At 45.9% G+C, this 15,356-nt stretch overlaps 2 long non-coding RNA genes across 2 annotated transcripts; one reads left to right on the top strand and one right to left on the bottom strand.

The window, feature by feature from the left end:
- Positions 1-5,406: 5,406 nt before the first annotated feature.
- LOC120706846 lies at positions 5,407-5,876 on the bottom strand. The gene is made up of 3 exons (XR_005688462.1): positions 5,776-5,876; positions 5,603-5,692; positions 5,407-5,471 (listed from the first exon to the last, which is right to left on the bottom strand). It is a non-coding gene; the product is annotated as an uncharacterized LOC120706846 (long non-coding RNA).
- Positions 5,877-6,239: 363 nt separating this feature from the next.
- On the top strand, positions 6,240-7,080 carry LOC120706847. Its single transcript, XR_005688463.1, has 2 exons — positions 6,240-6,709; positions 6,785-7,080. It is a non-coding gene; the product is annotated as an uncharacterized LOC120706847 (long non-coding RNA).
- Positions 7,081-15,356: the final 8,276 nt, after the last annotated feature.

The raw sequence follows: 15,356 nt of genomic DNA, 5'->3' as shown, positions 1-15,356 counted from the left end.
CCAGGGGATTTCGGGCTGCCATTCTGCCCTTTTCATGAGTGACTTCTTGTACTCGGGTACTTTAGTTGAGTTGTCGAGTACTTTGTCTTAGTTATGCTTTGTTGGCAGGGTCTGGCCAGACAAGTCGCGGAGCAGGCCGAGTTCCTTCGGCGGACTGGGGAGGGTCTCCGGTTGACGGCTGATCAATCGCTGCAGCTTGAGAAGATGGCTACTCTTGAGAAGTCTTCTCGTGAGCAGTCAGAGAAAGTCAAACTTCTGGAGGCCCGAGTTGAAGCTTTGGAGCAGGATAATTCTACTCTGAAGGATAAGGCTTCCAAGCTGCAGGAGAAGGCCAAGGCTACTGCCAAGGAGAAGAATGGTATTCTTTTCCTTCTTTTGTGTCCTTCGAGTAGTTTTCTTCTGTTCTCATATTTTCCTTGCTTTGACAGAGCTTAAAAGCTTGTTGTCGCGAAAGGATAATGGGGTGACCAATATTATGTATCGTCACGCAGATGTTGTGGAGAAGTTGACCAAGATCAAAGCTGATGCTGACAAGCATACGGTCAGTGATATGAAGCAGATCAGGGAGCTTTCTCAGCAGTTGGCTGATCTTGAGGTGGCGGCCAGAGTAGTCGTCGACATGGTGGAGGACGAGGGAGCTGCCGAAAAAAGTCGTCTAGGGCGTCTTCGTGAAGCCCCTCAGCGACTTAGTAGCTTTTTCTCCGATACCTCTAGAGAGTACTTGGCCCATGCCTTAGGATTAGTTAAATCCTTTCTTCCCTCCGTGAACTTGTCCCCTATTGGTGATGGGGTTGCCGTTGGCTGCTCAGAGGAGCAATTCTTTGAGTATGTCGTGGAGATGAAACCCATCGCTGATAAGGTTATCAGTGGGTTGGAGCCGGCTCCAGAGTCTTGAACAATTATTTGTAATATTCCTTTCGTTTTTGTGTGGACTGGTGTCCGTTGCATTACTTTTGACATTCTGATGTATAGTACTTTCTTTTAAGTTGACGGCCGATTGGCTGGTTGCCTTTGTCATTGGCTGTCTTGATTTGTTTCTTCGAGTACTGTGGTAGTCGAGGTTTTTTTATTGTCTTGTGGACGGATGAATCCTCTTTGTCGAGTAATCGATAGGTCTTCATCTTCTTATGTGATGATTCCCTTGATTGGGGTTCTTTTGGGTCGAGTACGTAGTAGTCGACTGGTTGTCATCTCGTGGATGAGTAATTCTTCTTGTGACATGTAGATCTTGTCTCGGATTGAGTCGAGTACTATAGTAGTCGACTGGTTGTTGTCTCTTATATGAGAGTCCTTTTGGGAGATGGGGAACTTGTCCCGTCCGAAGATTGAGTACCGAAGTAGTCGATAATTTGTCGCCTCATGGACGAAAAAGTTCCACTTGAGAGATAGGGAGCATGTCCCTCCGAAGGTCGAGTACCGAAGTAGTCGAGTTGGTCGTCTCCTCATGGACGAGAAGATCTTCTTGAGAAATAGGGATCTTGCCCCATCGAAGGTCGAGTACCGAAGTAGTCGATAATTTGTCGCCCCATGGACGAAAAGTTCCTCTTGAGAAATAGAGAGCTTGTCCCGTCCGAAGATCAAGTACTGTAGTAGTCGATAATTTGTCGCCTCATGGACGAAAAAGTTCCTTTTGGGGAATAGGGAGCTTGTCCCATCCGAAGATCGAGTACCGTAGTAGTGGATGATTTGTCGCCTCATGGACGAGAAGTTTCTCTTGGGAAATAGGGAGCTTGCCCTATCGAGTACCGTAGTAGTCGATCAGTTGTCGCCTCATGGACGAAGAAATTCCTCTTGGGAAATGGGGATCTTGTCCCTCAAGGCCGCAAGGCTCGTGTTCCGTAGCCCTAACCGATTCGCCGTGCCTTTGACCTTAACTTAACAAAGAAAGGTTGGTATTCGGAGCAACTAATGGAGTATCGACTCCTGAAGAAGGTAGAGAACTTGTCCCTCAGGCCGTGAAGCTCATGTCCCCTAGCCCCAGCTACCTGATTCGCCGTGCCTTTGACCTTAACTTAACAAGGAAAGATTGGTATTCGAAATAACTGATGGAGTATCGACTCCTGAAGAAGGTAGAGAACTTGTCTCTTGAGCCGTGAAGCTCATGTCCCCTAGCCCCAGCTACCCGATTCGCCGTGTCTTTGACCTTAACTTAACAAGGAAAGATTAGTATTCGGAGTAACTGATGGAGTAACGACTCCTGAAGAAGGTAACCCCTTGGGAGTGGGGAGCTCATGTCTCTGGTGACGAAATCTGCTCTTTCATCCAATTTTGAAGCACTCGAATTCGTTATATTGGAATTTTACTCGGGTGGATCCATCTTGGCCTTTATTGGGTGTAAGACCAGGGGTGGACTTGAGTATTTGTCTTCTGCCAACACTAGTGGTTTGTGAACTGAGTCAGAGTTCGGGCGAACCCATCCTAGCCTTTATTGGGTAGAAGACCGGGGGTAAGCCCAATAGATGACTCCGTTGCCAGTATGAGTAGTTTTGATGCTGAGTCAGAGCTCGGGCGAACCCATCCTAGCCTTTATTGGGTATAAGACCAGGGGTAAGCCCAATAGATGACTCCATTACCAGTATGAGTAGTTTTGATGCTGAGTCAGAGCTCGGGCGAACCCATCCTAGCCTTTATTGGGTATAAGACCGGGGGGTAAACCCAATAGATGACTCCGTTGCCAGTACGAGTAGTTTTGATGCTGAGTCAGAGCTTGGGCGAACCCATCCTAGCTTTTATTGGGTATAAGACTGGGGGTAAGCCCAATAGATGACTCTATTATGTAACTGGCACGTTTGACTTTTCATTTGTTAGACATGATATTGCTCGTGTTGGCTCTCTTCTTTGTTGTCTTTGTTGGCAGAAGTTGGGGGTGCTCCGAGTGCTTTGCGAAGGGTGCTGCACTGGAAACTCGAGTGATTTCCTTTGGGGTGCAAGAAGCACATTGAGTGGATTTTCTGGTGAGTAGAGTCAATCGTCGACTGCTTTGGTTGGGAAGGAGGTGCTGCCTTGTCGCGACGCTGTTTTCGCGAATTGTACCCGTAGATATCAGGTATCCGGTAGTTGGATGTCGGACTGTAGGCTTTGACTTCCTCATGATCTTCCCTTTTGTTGATGATGACTGTTTTCGTATTGCGGCCAATGTTGGTAACATTGTGTAAGTCGCTGTTGGAGTAGTCGAATGAGTCGCCAAGTTGTTGATGGTGCTCTGTCTTGAGAATCATCTTCGGGTTGTTGTCTAGATGGATGGTGACTGTGATTCTTAGCGGAGGATTTTCGTGGCTAGCTGCTGCTTCAGATATCTCCGGTTCAGAGAGGAATTCATCAGAGTCCAAGTCTTCCGGTATTGTAGAATGGTTTGTAGCATCCGAAAGAAAAGCCATGAAAATTTCATGATTGTGGCCACAAATTTTCGAGTTGATGTTGTCTTCTTTGAGTGGAAGACCCTGCTGGAACGGTAGTTCTTCATCTTCTGAGAATTGCTGCCTCTCTTCCTGATTTGAGGACTGCAGTTCTCCTTTTATAGTGACTATAAAGGTTGACTTCTTCTCGGATTCGGTCCTCTTGTCCGAATCGGGTTGTGGTATGAGTCGGTCTTGAACCGAAACCGGGTAAACTTCCTTGTCTTGCTCGACTCGGGGAGTGAGTCCGAGAGCGTGTCGCAGAAGGTCTTCATCATGTGGGATGTGATCCGCTGGGGGCCATCCGCCTTCGATTCGAACTGATAGTTCATTTATGAATTTGTTGTATTTGTCCAAATTGTCACATTTTTCTGAAGAACGTGTATGCGGCATGCGGTGATCTTCTTGTGGGGTGGGGGACTTTGGGGTTTGTATGACGTTGCACCAGCGACTCATGTAGTCTTTGATTGAAACAGAGTCTTCTGCAGGGTGGGATTCAGACAGGTATCAGTCCAGTTGAGTTGATGACTTGTTCTGCGAATCGTCCCACAGTTTCTTCACTTTGGATTGCTCCCAGAGAGCTTCAAGCTCGTTGGGATTGGTTAAACCTTTCATAAATAAGTCGATGTCGTGTGACCATTCGGCTAGTTCGTCTTCAGAGACTGGTTCATCCAATTCTTCGAGATATTTGATGAAAACTTGATCTTGTTCCAGCTCTGCAGAGTTGATAGTCCACTGGTTGGAGAATTCTTCAAGAGAAGTGCTGATGTTGAACGTGTCTTCAGCCTTCTGGAGGCAGTGCTCAATCTTATCATCGATATCATCGATGTTTGAAAAAGTGTTTTTCGACTACTTCTTTTTGCGAGTAGTTTTCTTGAAGCTAGTCTTTGACTTTTTCTTCTAAAGACTTGGTTAAGCGACGCGGGTGTAGTTGGAAAGTGTGGTCTTTTCGTTCGTGGAAGTTTCTTGCTTGGAATCTTCCAGCAATTTTTCCAAATCTTCTTCCAATTTGGAGAGTGTTTTGGCTTTGATTGCGTCGAATTCGGATTTCATTGTTGAGGTTTGAAAATCTGATTTCCTCGAGTTGATCGATGAATTCGTCGAATTCGCGTCGTTTTGTAGCTTCTGAAACTTTCGGAGGATCTTGATCGATTGAGCAGCTTTCGAACCCGCCTGATCCGTCGGCGATGAAGATCCAAGAGCCGATGCGAAGGGAAGTGCCTTTTTCAAGCACAGGATTGTCGTCGAGAGAAGCCATCGAATTCTTCTAACGATCGTTGGCGAGAGCCCCACGATGGGCGCCAGCTGTCGGTGTTTTACCGTCGGGTTCTCCGAGGGGTATCTCGAGGAGAGTGGTTATGAGTAGGGACTCGCCGAGATCAGAACGCGATGGTGCAAGAAACACAAAGATTTAGACAGGTTCAGGCCGCCAGAGCATAATACCCTACGTCCTGTGTGGTGGTTTGTATTCCTTCTGGTATTGTTCGATGTTTTGGAGGGGTCCCCGCTCGCCCTTATATGATCCGGGGGAGCAGAGTTACATGGAAATCCTAGTCGAGTTCTGTTAGGATTCTAGTCCGAGAGGTTTGGCTAGTTCCCGAGAGCCTCGACTAGTTCTACTCATATTCGGGTAGATACAAAAAGAAGGGGAAAATTCGATTCATGCCACCACAACTCCGTGAAATTGGGTTTCACGTTGAAAATCATGCCACTCAATGGCATGGATTTCAACATGAAATCCAACTTCGTGAAATTGTAGTGGCATGGATCCAACTGAAGTAGGGCATAACCATGTACTACTCCCTACTCTAGAATGTTCTGTGCCCGTGGGTAGTCTCGGTGTCTCAGGTCCGACAAACGGAAACCCCTATTGGAAGAGACAGGGCTTGCATTGGTTACCAAAATAATTTCTTTGAGTAATGGTGAAACATTTGATGAGAATATATATGATAGTATATATGTTTCCAAGAACTAGGTAGACAGAGTGAACCTACTACCTTTTATTTGCACATCTTGTGTTGCTTTCCTAAACAACACAGGGGCGACGTTGGCTAGCCTTAGTGATTTATTTATAACCTATAACAAGCAAATGAGGTCATCACATAGAAAACTATCAACATACCAATAATTCTGGCATATTAATTATTTTATAATAATTAATCACTCATAGATTGAAAATGGGAATGGATGCTCTAGTTTCAACTTACATGGGAGGTGAATTTCATGGATTTGTATTCCTCCCAAGTGACTTCTGTGTCCGGATCAGCCCTTCTTTCCCGGATCTGCTGATGCTCCTCCTGCAGTGATTCTTGCTGATTTCAAAATCCAAACTTTTTGTAAACTATTGGCTGGTGCTCATAGACAGTTCCCATTTACTTACCTCTAGTTCTTGTAATGCTTTAGGATTGTCCGATAGAAACTTGAGTGCTGCAGTTAGTCCAGATGATGTTGTCTCAAAGCTAGCAAAGATCATCAAGAATAGCACATTCAAAGCAAGGTTTTCGGAGAGAGCAAGATTCTGCTTATTTAACTAGATGACTATAACATCAATGAAATCCATCCTTTCCGGTGTTCTGCCTTCTTTCGTCAAGCACTTGCCTCAAGGTCTATATATATATTTCTTAATGAGAATTCATAGAAACTTCCAAGGTAGCGATTAATCTAATATAAGGTAATTAACAACAGGAAGGCATTGATGAATTTTGCAAATTAAAATTGTGGACACAATTCACGATCGAGTTCGATCAGATCCACTGATCCACATCAATCAATCAATCCATCAGTACAAAATAAATTGGTTGGTATACTACCGGCATACATCTGTAGTTGGTATACTACCGGCATACATCTGTAGAATGTTGTTCCAGGGATATAAAGTGGAAAGGACAATAGTCCTTGGTTGAACGCATCAAAAATTTTCCACAGATCCCCAGATAATACCGACGCCACGTAACCGATCATCCATTTGGCAGCAATACCAAATATCATCTGCACACAGATAGTGTGTGTGTGTGTAAGTTTTCACACACGAGTTGTTCAAAATTTTTCATTAATCCTATACGGACATTATAAATTCGTTCTCCGCATCAAAAGTACTTGGATCAGCGCAATCTGTATTGACCAGTCTTCCCATCACTCGAACTGTGGCTACATGTAAGTGAATGTGTGTTTTCAACTTTACATGACTGTTATTAAACTAACCCTTTTCGTACGATGTATTCGTGAGTAAGGTATTCCAGTTGTTATTCCCAAAATAGGTGCAAGTTATGATTCTGGTATTTGGGATCCTGACAATGCTACCGATGCTCCAGAAGGTGAATCCAATTTTATATATGATCGATATATGATGAATATCAATGTTGGCTAACAATATTATCTTTTACGCGTAGAAGAAGATTTGGATTGTAGACAACCTGATGAGTGCGACCAGGCAACTTATGTAGATGACAATGCTAGGGTAGTCCTAGGGGTGGTAAAGGGCTTTGAAATTTGGCCTAGAGAATCTATGGGCCGAGCTCTAATCCCATATAATTTTGACCTAAAATATTTAAGAGCCATGTTGGGCTGTGAAGATGACACTAGCGCCATGGCCCATTACCACCCCTAGGTATTCCATGAATGAGGTACAAAACATTTACATCGGGATGATGGGGTATATGCATCTTTAATTCAGTATCATTTTGTTTCTTTATATCTGTTTGTAGCAGATGTACTGTATGGATCCTGATGTGGTCCCATTAAACAATGACCCGTATGATGCAGTTTGTAACACTATAAAAAATCTGTTGATCCATGACGGTTCAATTTCGTCATAGATCACCAAAAAACTGTCATAAAACAATAACCGTGACGATCTCAAATTTGGTCATGTATTGAGCGTCACAGATTATGCCTCGTGATGTTTTTAACGAAATCGTCACAAATTAGCTAATCCATGATGTTTTGAAATCGTTATAAAATAACCTAGGGCCCGTAGCCCAGCCCAAGCCTATTTTTTATGACGAAAATAAACATCACCAATAGTTTAATTTTCGTCACGAATTCAATTGGCACATCACACACTAATGACATGGCTGATGACATGGACAGCAACGATGATGTGTCAATTGACATGGCCAATGACATGGTTGCTGACATATCAATGATGTGCAAAGTGGTGGTGACGTGGCAAGTGACATGGCAGATTACATGGCTGGTGATATGGCAGGTGACATCAACCTCACAGCCCATTTTTGAATGGGCCCAATTCAATGTAAGCCTAATTTGAACCCAACATTAATTATTAGCTAACCAGATTCAGCTTTATACACAGCCCATTTACCAAAACAAAAGTTCCAGCCCAGAAGTATTACAACCCAAATCATAACCTCACATCAATAATGTTTGCATCCAGTATGACACCAGAATAATGGATCACATACAGGTTTTTCCATATATATTTGCATCCAACGTGACACCAGAATAATGGATCACATACAGTTTTTTCCATGTATTAGAACTAGCAGTCTACCATTGCAGCATCAGACACAACAAAATGGACCACAAACAACAAAAGATAGGTTTCATCAAAAATATGAACCGATAGCAGCAAAGTTTGGTTCCTGCAAAAGTTGAAGTTCGACCAAAAGCCGACAGACTAACAAAATATCAAGCTGCAGCAGCAAAGTTTGGTGCCTGCAAAAGTTGGAGTTCCACCAAAAGCTAACAGACCACCATGTCACTTTAGCTTTGTCAATTTTGGCCTAGCAGAAGCTCAAGTTTCACCTCCAACTCAGCTTGTTGTTGTTATATCAGTTCTCTAACATGCAGAAAACACATCAGGTATTCAGGTCAGATCATAGTTCTGAAGAAAATTACCGTATCTCACTGCTGATCATTTACATAATAAAACAAATGAAATGACCACCCCGTAAAGCATAATACTTCTTTTTTTAACTTAGGGAAATGAACAATTTTAGCCTCTGAATAAATATAGCTCTGTAACTTAGAAGTTAGAAATTCAGTATCAATTCAGTACCAAGTGACTGCACATAACAACAAATTGCTCTGTTGCACGGATACGCCAAGAGGATGGTGTATCCGTATCCAATACGTATCGGATACAGATACGCCCTAGATATGCCTCGGATACATTCCAGGCCGTATTCTAAAATTTTGGATACGTATCCGATATGTGGACCAAACTACTCCACCCCCCTACGAGGGGAGTGTCAGACCCGGGACAGCGGGACTACTCACAGGCGTGGAATATTCTAGAGTAGGGAGTAGTACATGGATATGACCTACCTCTATTGTATCTACCCGAATAGGAGTAGAACTAGTCGATGTACACGGAAACTAGCCGAACTCCTCGGACTAGGGTCCAAATAGAAATCGACTGGGACTTTCCATGTAATCCTGTTCGCCCAGATTATATAAGAACAAACAGGGACCCCCTCAAAAGGGACGAGACACATCAAATAACACCAAGGGAATACAAACCACCACACAGGACGTAGGGTATTATACTCTGGCAGTCTGAACCTGTCTAAATCCTTGTGTTCCTTGCACCATCGCGTTCTAATCCTGGCGAGTCCCTGCTCATAACCATTCTCCTTGGGATACCCCTCGGAGAACCCGATGGTAAAACACCGACAGCTGGCGCCCACCGTGGGGCCTCTCGCCAACGGTCATCAGAAGAACTCGATGGCTCATGTCGACGACAACTCCGCGCTTTCCGAAGGCACTTCCTTCCGCATGGGCTCCTGGATCTGCATCGCCGATGGATCAGGCGGTTTCAAAAGCCGTTCGATCGACCAAGCCACTCCAGAAGTTCCAGAAGCCGCAAGTCACCACGAATTTGACGACTTCATCGACCAACTCGAAGAAGTCGAATTCTCGGCTCTCAACAGCGAAACCCGAATTCGGCGCATTCAAGACCAAAACACTCTTCGAACTGGAAGAGGATTTGGAAAGACTGCTAGAAGATACCAAACAAGAAACTCCCATGGACGGAAAAGTTTTATCTTCCAGCTGCATCCACTTCGCTGAACCAAGACTTCGAAAGAAAAAGTCAAAGACCAGTTTCAAGAAAACTACTCGAAGAAAGAAGCCGTCAGAAGACATTTTTTCAAACATCGATAACATCGATGAAAAAATCGAACACTACCTTCAGTTAGCAGAAGACACGTTCAATAACAAGACTTCCTACGAAGAATTCTCCAACCCTTGGGCTCTCAGCCCTACAGAGCTAGAACAGGATCAAGCATTCATCAAATACCTTGAAGAACTTGACGAACCAATCTCCAAAGATGAACTGGCTGAGTGGTCAAACGACATCGATTTGTTTATAGAAGGACTGAGAAATCCAGACAAGCTCGAAACACTTTGGGAACAATCCAAAGCCAAAAAGCTATGGAATGATTCACAAAACAAGACTTCGCCTCAATTGGATCAGTACCTATCCGAATCCCACCGTGCGGAAGACTCTTTTTCAATCGAAGATTACATGAGTCGCTGGTGCAACGTCATCCAAACTCCAAAATCACCCACTCCACAAGAAAATCGCGGTATGCCGCATCTATTTTCTCCGGAAGAATGTGACAACTTGGACAAGTACAATCAATTCATAAATGAACTCTCAGTCCGAATCGAAGGCGGATGGTCCCCAGCAGACACCTTCCCTTATGATGAAGACCTTCTTCGATTCTCGCTTGCACTATCTCCTCAAGTCAAGACAAACGAAGAATTCTACTCGAATTCGGATCAAGCCGTTAAAAGAAACTGACTCGCGATACAACCCGTTTCGGACAAAAAGATGGAACCAACAAGGAGTCGACTCCTACTGTCGCTACAAAAAGAAAACTACAGTCCTCAAATCAGAAGGACAAGAGACAATTCTCAGAAGACGAAGAACTACCATTCCAGCAAGGCATTCCACTCAAAGAAGACAACAATAAAATTCCCGGACATGATTGCGAAATTTTCATGGCCATACTTTCAGATCCTACAAACCGAAAAGCCAAGTCCACGGTGCTGGAAGACCTAGACTACAATGATTTCCTTTTTGAAACAGAAGAGAGCGAAGCAGTAGCAGCTAGCTACGAAATTCCTCCACCACCTCCGGGAATAACGGTCACCGTCCACCTGGACAACAACCCGAAGAAGATTTTCAAAACGTAGCACCATCAACAGCTCAGCGACTCCTTTGACTATTCCAACAGCGACTTACACAATGTTATCAACATTGGCCGCAATGCGAAAAAAGTCATCATCAACAAAGGAGAAGATCGTGAAGAAGTTGAAGCTTACAGCCCGACATCTAATTATCGACTACCTGACAACTACGGGTACAACTCGCGGAAGCGACGCGGCGACAAAGCAGTACCTCCTCCCCAACCAACAAAGCAATCGAAGATCGATTCTACTCAGCAAAAACTCCATTCAAGATGTTTTTTGCACCCCAAAGGAAAGCACTCAAGCTTCCAATGCATCATTCTTCGCAAAGCACTCGGAGCACCTCCACCTTCTACCGACAAAGACAAAAAGAATCAACATGAGCAAAATCTCTTTTGGCAATCAAAGAAGAAAGAGCTAGTCGGATGGGTCCAACCATCTCAGGGCCAACCCCCGGTCTTACACCCAATAAAAGCTAGGATGGGTCCGCCCGAGGGAGGTTCCACCCCCGAACTACTTGAAGAAAAAGTACTCCTCATAAAATAGTCGGTTGGGTCCAACCACCTCAGGGCTAACCCTCGGTCTTACACCCAATAAAGGCTAGGATTGATCTGCCCGTGGGAGGTCCCACCCCCGAACTATCAACAAAAACAAGATAGGAGTATGACAGCTACCCGAGCGAGTTGCCTCAGTGTAACACCCGGTTTATAAAAGAGCATAAACCGAGCAATCATATATGTGCCAGGATCAAGTCACACGTATATACAATAGAATGAACAGTATATCATAGCACATATCACGAATAAGACATAATAAATCGAAATACGAATGTTATTTATTATAATAATGACAAAAATGTCTGATACAGCGGAAGCGAAGTACAAAATACGATAAAAAGCTCTCCGAAGCTGAAGCAGGGCGCCACAGGAACGTCGACTAGGAGACGAACACCTAGAAGTCCTCGTAGTCCTGGTAGCGCTGGACGAACTCCCTCGTGTCGGCAGGAACTGAGCAGCAGTAGCGTAGCCAAGAGGAAAAAGTAGAGAAGAGGCAAGAGTGAGTACACAACCGTACTCAACAAGTATAACACAAACTATGAGGCTCTAAGGTTGGCTGACTCCACTGCATTAGCTTTTAATCTTGGCAAAATTTTATTAAAGCTAATTACTACAAGTTGATGAATTACCATTAACCGAGTTACGTAGTAATTAATCAAGATTAAACATGTTACTACTGAGAACCAAACCGAAACCAAGCCACCAAGGTAACCCCGAGAGGCACCTCCCTCGTCGGAAGGAGACAACCCCACTAATCAAAAGGAGGATCTGGGCCGCTCATAACCGTGAGCACGGCTAGTATACCAGTTTTACACTCTGCAGAGGTTGCACATCTTTACCCACAAGTCGTGAGCTACGCCAGTTGTTCATCACACTTCCTTAGGTGAGATGGCTAGCGACTCACTACGAGGCCTTTACAAAGAATCTTGTTGGTAAGGAGTAACCGCGAGGGTGGATCGGCGACTATGGAGCAGGTCTACTGGGCGTCAAGACACAGGTACGCAGACCAAGCACAGACGAGGCCACTCAGTACGAGGGACATAGAAGCTTACCGCCCCTGCCCCGCAGGTAAGTTACTCCAAACCAAAAAGATCTAATTATTACGCCAAGTCTATCCCATTCTAGCCTTGTGGTAGCGCTGTTGTCCCAGGTTGTCGCTCTATGAACCGGTCCTTATGGAGAGTGGCCAACCCAGCAGTAAGCACCGTGCTGGCCCCCTAAACCATGTTTCTAACAAAAACCATATTTTAACGGGACGTGAGCCACCCAAGCACGAAGCACAGAGGGCCACTCCCAGAATTGAGTTGCATAAACCATTAATCAAATTAATTAAAAAGGACCAGAGTGTGTTATAGCGCGGCACCTAGCACAACTAATCAAAATGCAACCCAAAGGATATATATAAAGGATATAAAGTGGCTAGGAAAATCCTTATAGGCATACAATATTAAAATGCAGTATGAAATTGTAATTAAAGTGATAGGTGGTGTTCATGTTACACTTGCCTTCCTCGTACTGCTCCTACTGCTGCTCAAACTGGTCTGAAGTTGGATGCTGCTCCGGGTACTGATACTGGGTCTCCTCAGACGGATCAACGTCTACTCACGAACACATGGCCAAAACAATGCACAAAAATAAGCATACAAGAAAACACTAACAAAAACTAAGAAACAATACATCAATACATAGAAATAGCACACTAAACTAGTCTAAAACTATTCTACGCGTTACAACGATCGCGTGGACATAAAGAACGCCTAAAACAGAGCTAAAACGCATATTCTAGGCTAAAAACAAGGTTCAGGGGCTTAACTGCAAGAAATCTAAGGTTCCAGGGGCTTTTCTGCAAAATCCGAGGGCCTAAATGTAATTAAACTAAAGCTTCAGGGTCTAACTTGCAAAAACTTCAAGCCTGGACTGCGGGTTCTATTTCCAAAGAGCTCAGGGGGCTAAGTGTTAAAACCTGGACCTAAAACTAATTATTTATCAACAGGCTTGGACCGCGGGTTGAATACGAAGAAACCGAAGGGCTCTTCAGCAAAAAGGCCAGTGCTGACCGTTTTCTAACGGGTTTGACTCCGGGCCTGGGTTAACTTGGCCCGTCCGATCTGAATCCCGCGGCCAAGATGGCTTGGGCGCGAGGGGTGGCGGCACTGAGTCGCGCCGACGAGCTCCTACGGCGGCGCTGCGCTGGGTCTCGCCGGACTTGGCCAAAATTGGCCGTCCGGGAGTCAAAACGGCCAGGCTCTGGGTCCAGGATGGACTACGCACCATGCGTTGTCCACCTGGGGCCTTTGCGGCCCTCGGGGAGGTCCGTGGCGGAGTTAGCAGCCGTGGCGGTGGGTGTGCGCGATGGGACATCGCCGGCGTGCGATTTTCCAACGGTTCCAGGGGCTATGGCCACCATAACTAGCGTATAAGGTCAAGGAAAACCCGGGGATGCTCACCGAGGCTTGGACGCGGCCGAAGCTGCAACACAGGTGGTTGGCGTCGACGGCGGGCGGCGGCGCACGACGAGTCTCGGCGGCGTGGTCGAGGCAGGGCGTCTCCGGGCCTACTGATCCGTCGAGGAAGTTCGGGAGGGGCCTGTGTAGGTGTTCAGGGGTTAGGGCGACCTGAACAACACCGGTGGCGGGGGATTTCAGCGGCAGGCGAGCTCACCGGTGGCAGGTCCCGTGCTGAAATCCGGCGAGGGTAGAGCCCTAGGCCGGGGAAGGAGAGCGCGAGGAGAAACCTGGGGCTCAGGCGGAGCTATATCGGGGGTTGTGGAGGCTCGGGGTGCGGTGGAGGGGCGGGTCCGGGGTGGCGCAGAGCTTCAGTGCCGGTGAGGCAGAGCGGCGGCCGCGGCTAGGGCTTGGGGCGGCACTGACGAGAGGATGGGGAGTGAGGGGGTTCGCGGGGCGGTTTAAAGAGGTGCCCGAGATCTGGGAGCGCGGGATGGTTGGGGATCACCGGAGATCGCGGCCGGAATTTCGGCGTGGCCGGTTGCGGGCGTTGTGGAGGAGGAAGGAGGAGCTGACCAGCAGGGCCCACTGTGCAGCGGGCGCACGCGCACGCGCGGGCGTGCAGAAGCGGCTGCAGGCCGAGCGCTACGGACGAGCTGGGCCGGGCGGCCTGCTGGGGGCGCACGCGGAGTGCCCACGGGCCGTCCGTGGGGAAGAGGGAGTGTGGGCTGGGTTGCCTGGGCTGGCTTGGGCCGGTGGGATGGGCCTGGCGCAGAGAAAAGAAAAGGATGGCCATGGGCCGGCTGGGGTTTGGCAGTTTGGGCTGGGTTGTGTGGGTTGAGCTGGGGTTTTGGTTTCCTATTTCTCTTTTTCCAAATCTAATTCAAACAAAGTTTGAATTCAAATATGAATTTGAATTCAAACCACAATCAAATAAAAGTATGCACCAGCATGAATGCAACACAAATTTTTAAACTTAGACAAATTTTAATTACTTGTGAAACAAAATTAAATGCATGGCTAAACACAATAAACCTTAGAAATTTAATTAAGGCCAATTAAATTTATTATTAAATACTGAAATTTGAATTAGGGTGTTACACTCAGGGCCTACCCCCGGTCTCACACCCAATAAAGACTAGGATGGGTTCGCCCGCATTCCGATTCAGTAGTCAAGCTACTCGTGTTGGCAGAAAAAATTACTAAAGTCGAATCTCCTCAGGGCCAACCCCCGGTCTTACATCCAATAAAGGCTAGGATGGGTCCGCCCGAGCAAGATTCAAATATAAAGAAGAAATTGAGTGCCTCAGAATCTGATGGAGGAGAGTACAAAGAAGAATTCATCGTCAAAGATCCTAGAGACAAGTTCTCTACCTTCTTCAGGAGTCGTTACTCCAACAGCTATTTCGAATACCAACCTTTCTTTATTAAGTTAAAGTAAAAGACACGGCGAATCGAGTGGCTGGGGCTAAGAGACACGAGCTCTGCGGCCCTAGAGACAAGTTCTCTACCCACTTCAGGAGTTGTTACTCCATCAGCTACTTCGAATACCAACCTTTCTTTGTTTACTCAAAATAAAAGGCACAGCAAATCGAGTTGCTAGGGCTAAGAGACAGGAGCTCTGCGGCACTAGAGACAAGTTCTCTACTTTCTTCAGGAGTTATTACTCCATCAGCTACTTCGAATACCAACCTTTCTTTGTTTACTCAAAGTAAAAGGCATGGCGAATCGAGTAGCTGGGGCTAAGAGACATGAGCTTCGCGGCCCTAAGGAACAAGTTTTATATTTTCCAAGAGGAAATTATC

Source organism: Panicum virgatum, chromosome 5K (assembly GCF_016808335.1).
Source record: "Panicum virgatum strain AP13 chromosome 5K, P.virgatum_v5, whole genome shotgun sequence".
In the NCBI taxonomy this organism is placed as follows: Eukaryota; Viridiplantae; Streptophyta; class Magnoliopsida; order Poales; family Poaceae; genus Panicum; species Panicum virgatum.
The sequence above is the reverse complement of the archived record's forward strand: the minus strand, read 5'-3'. Positions and strand labels throughout refer to the sequence as shown.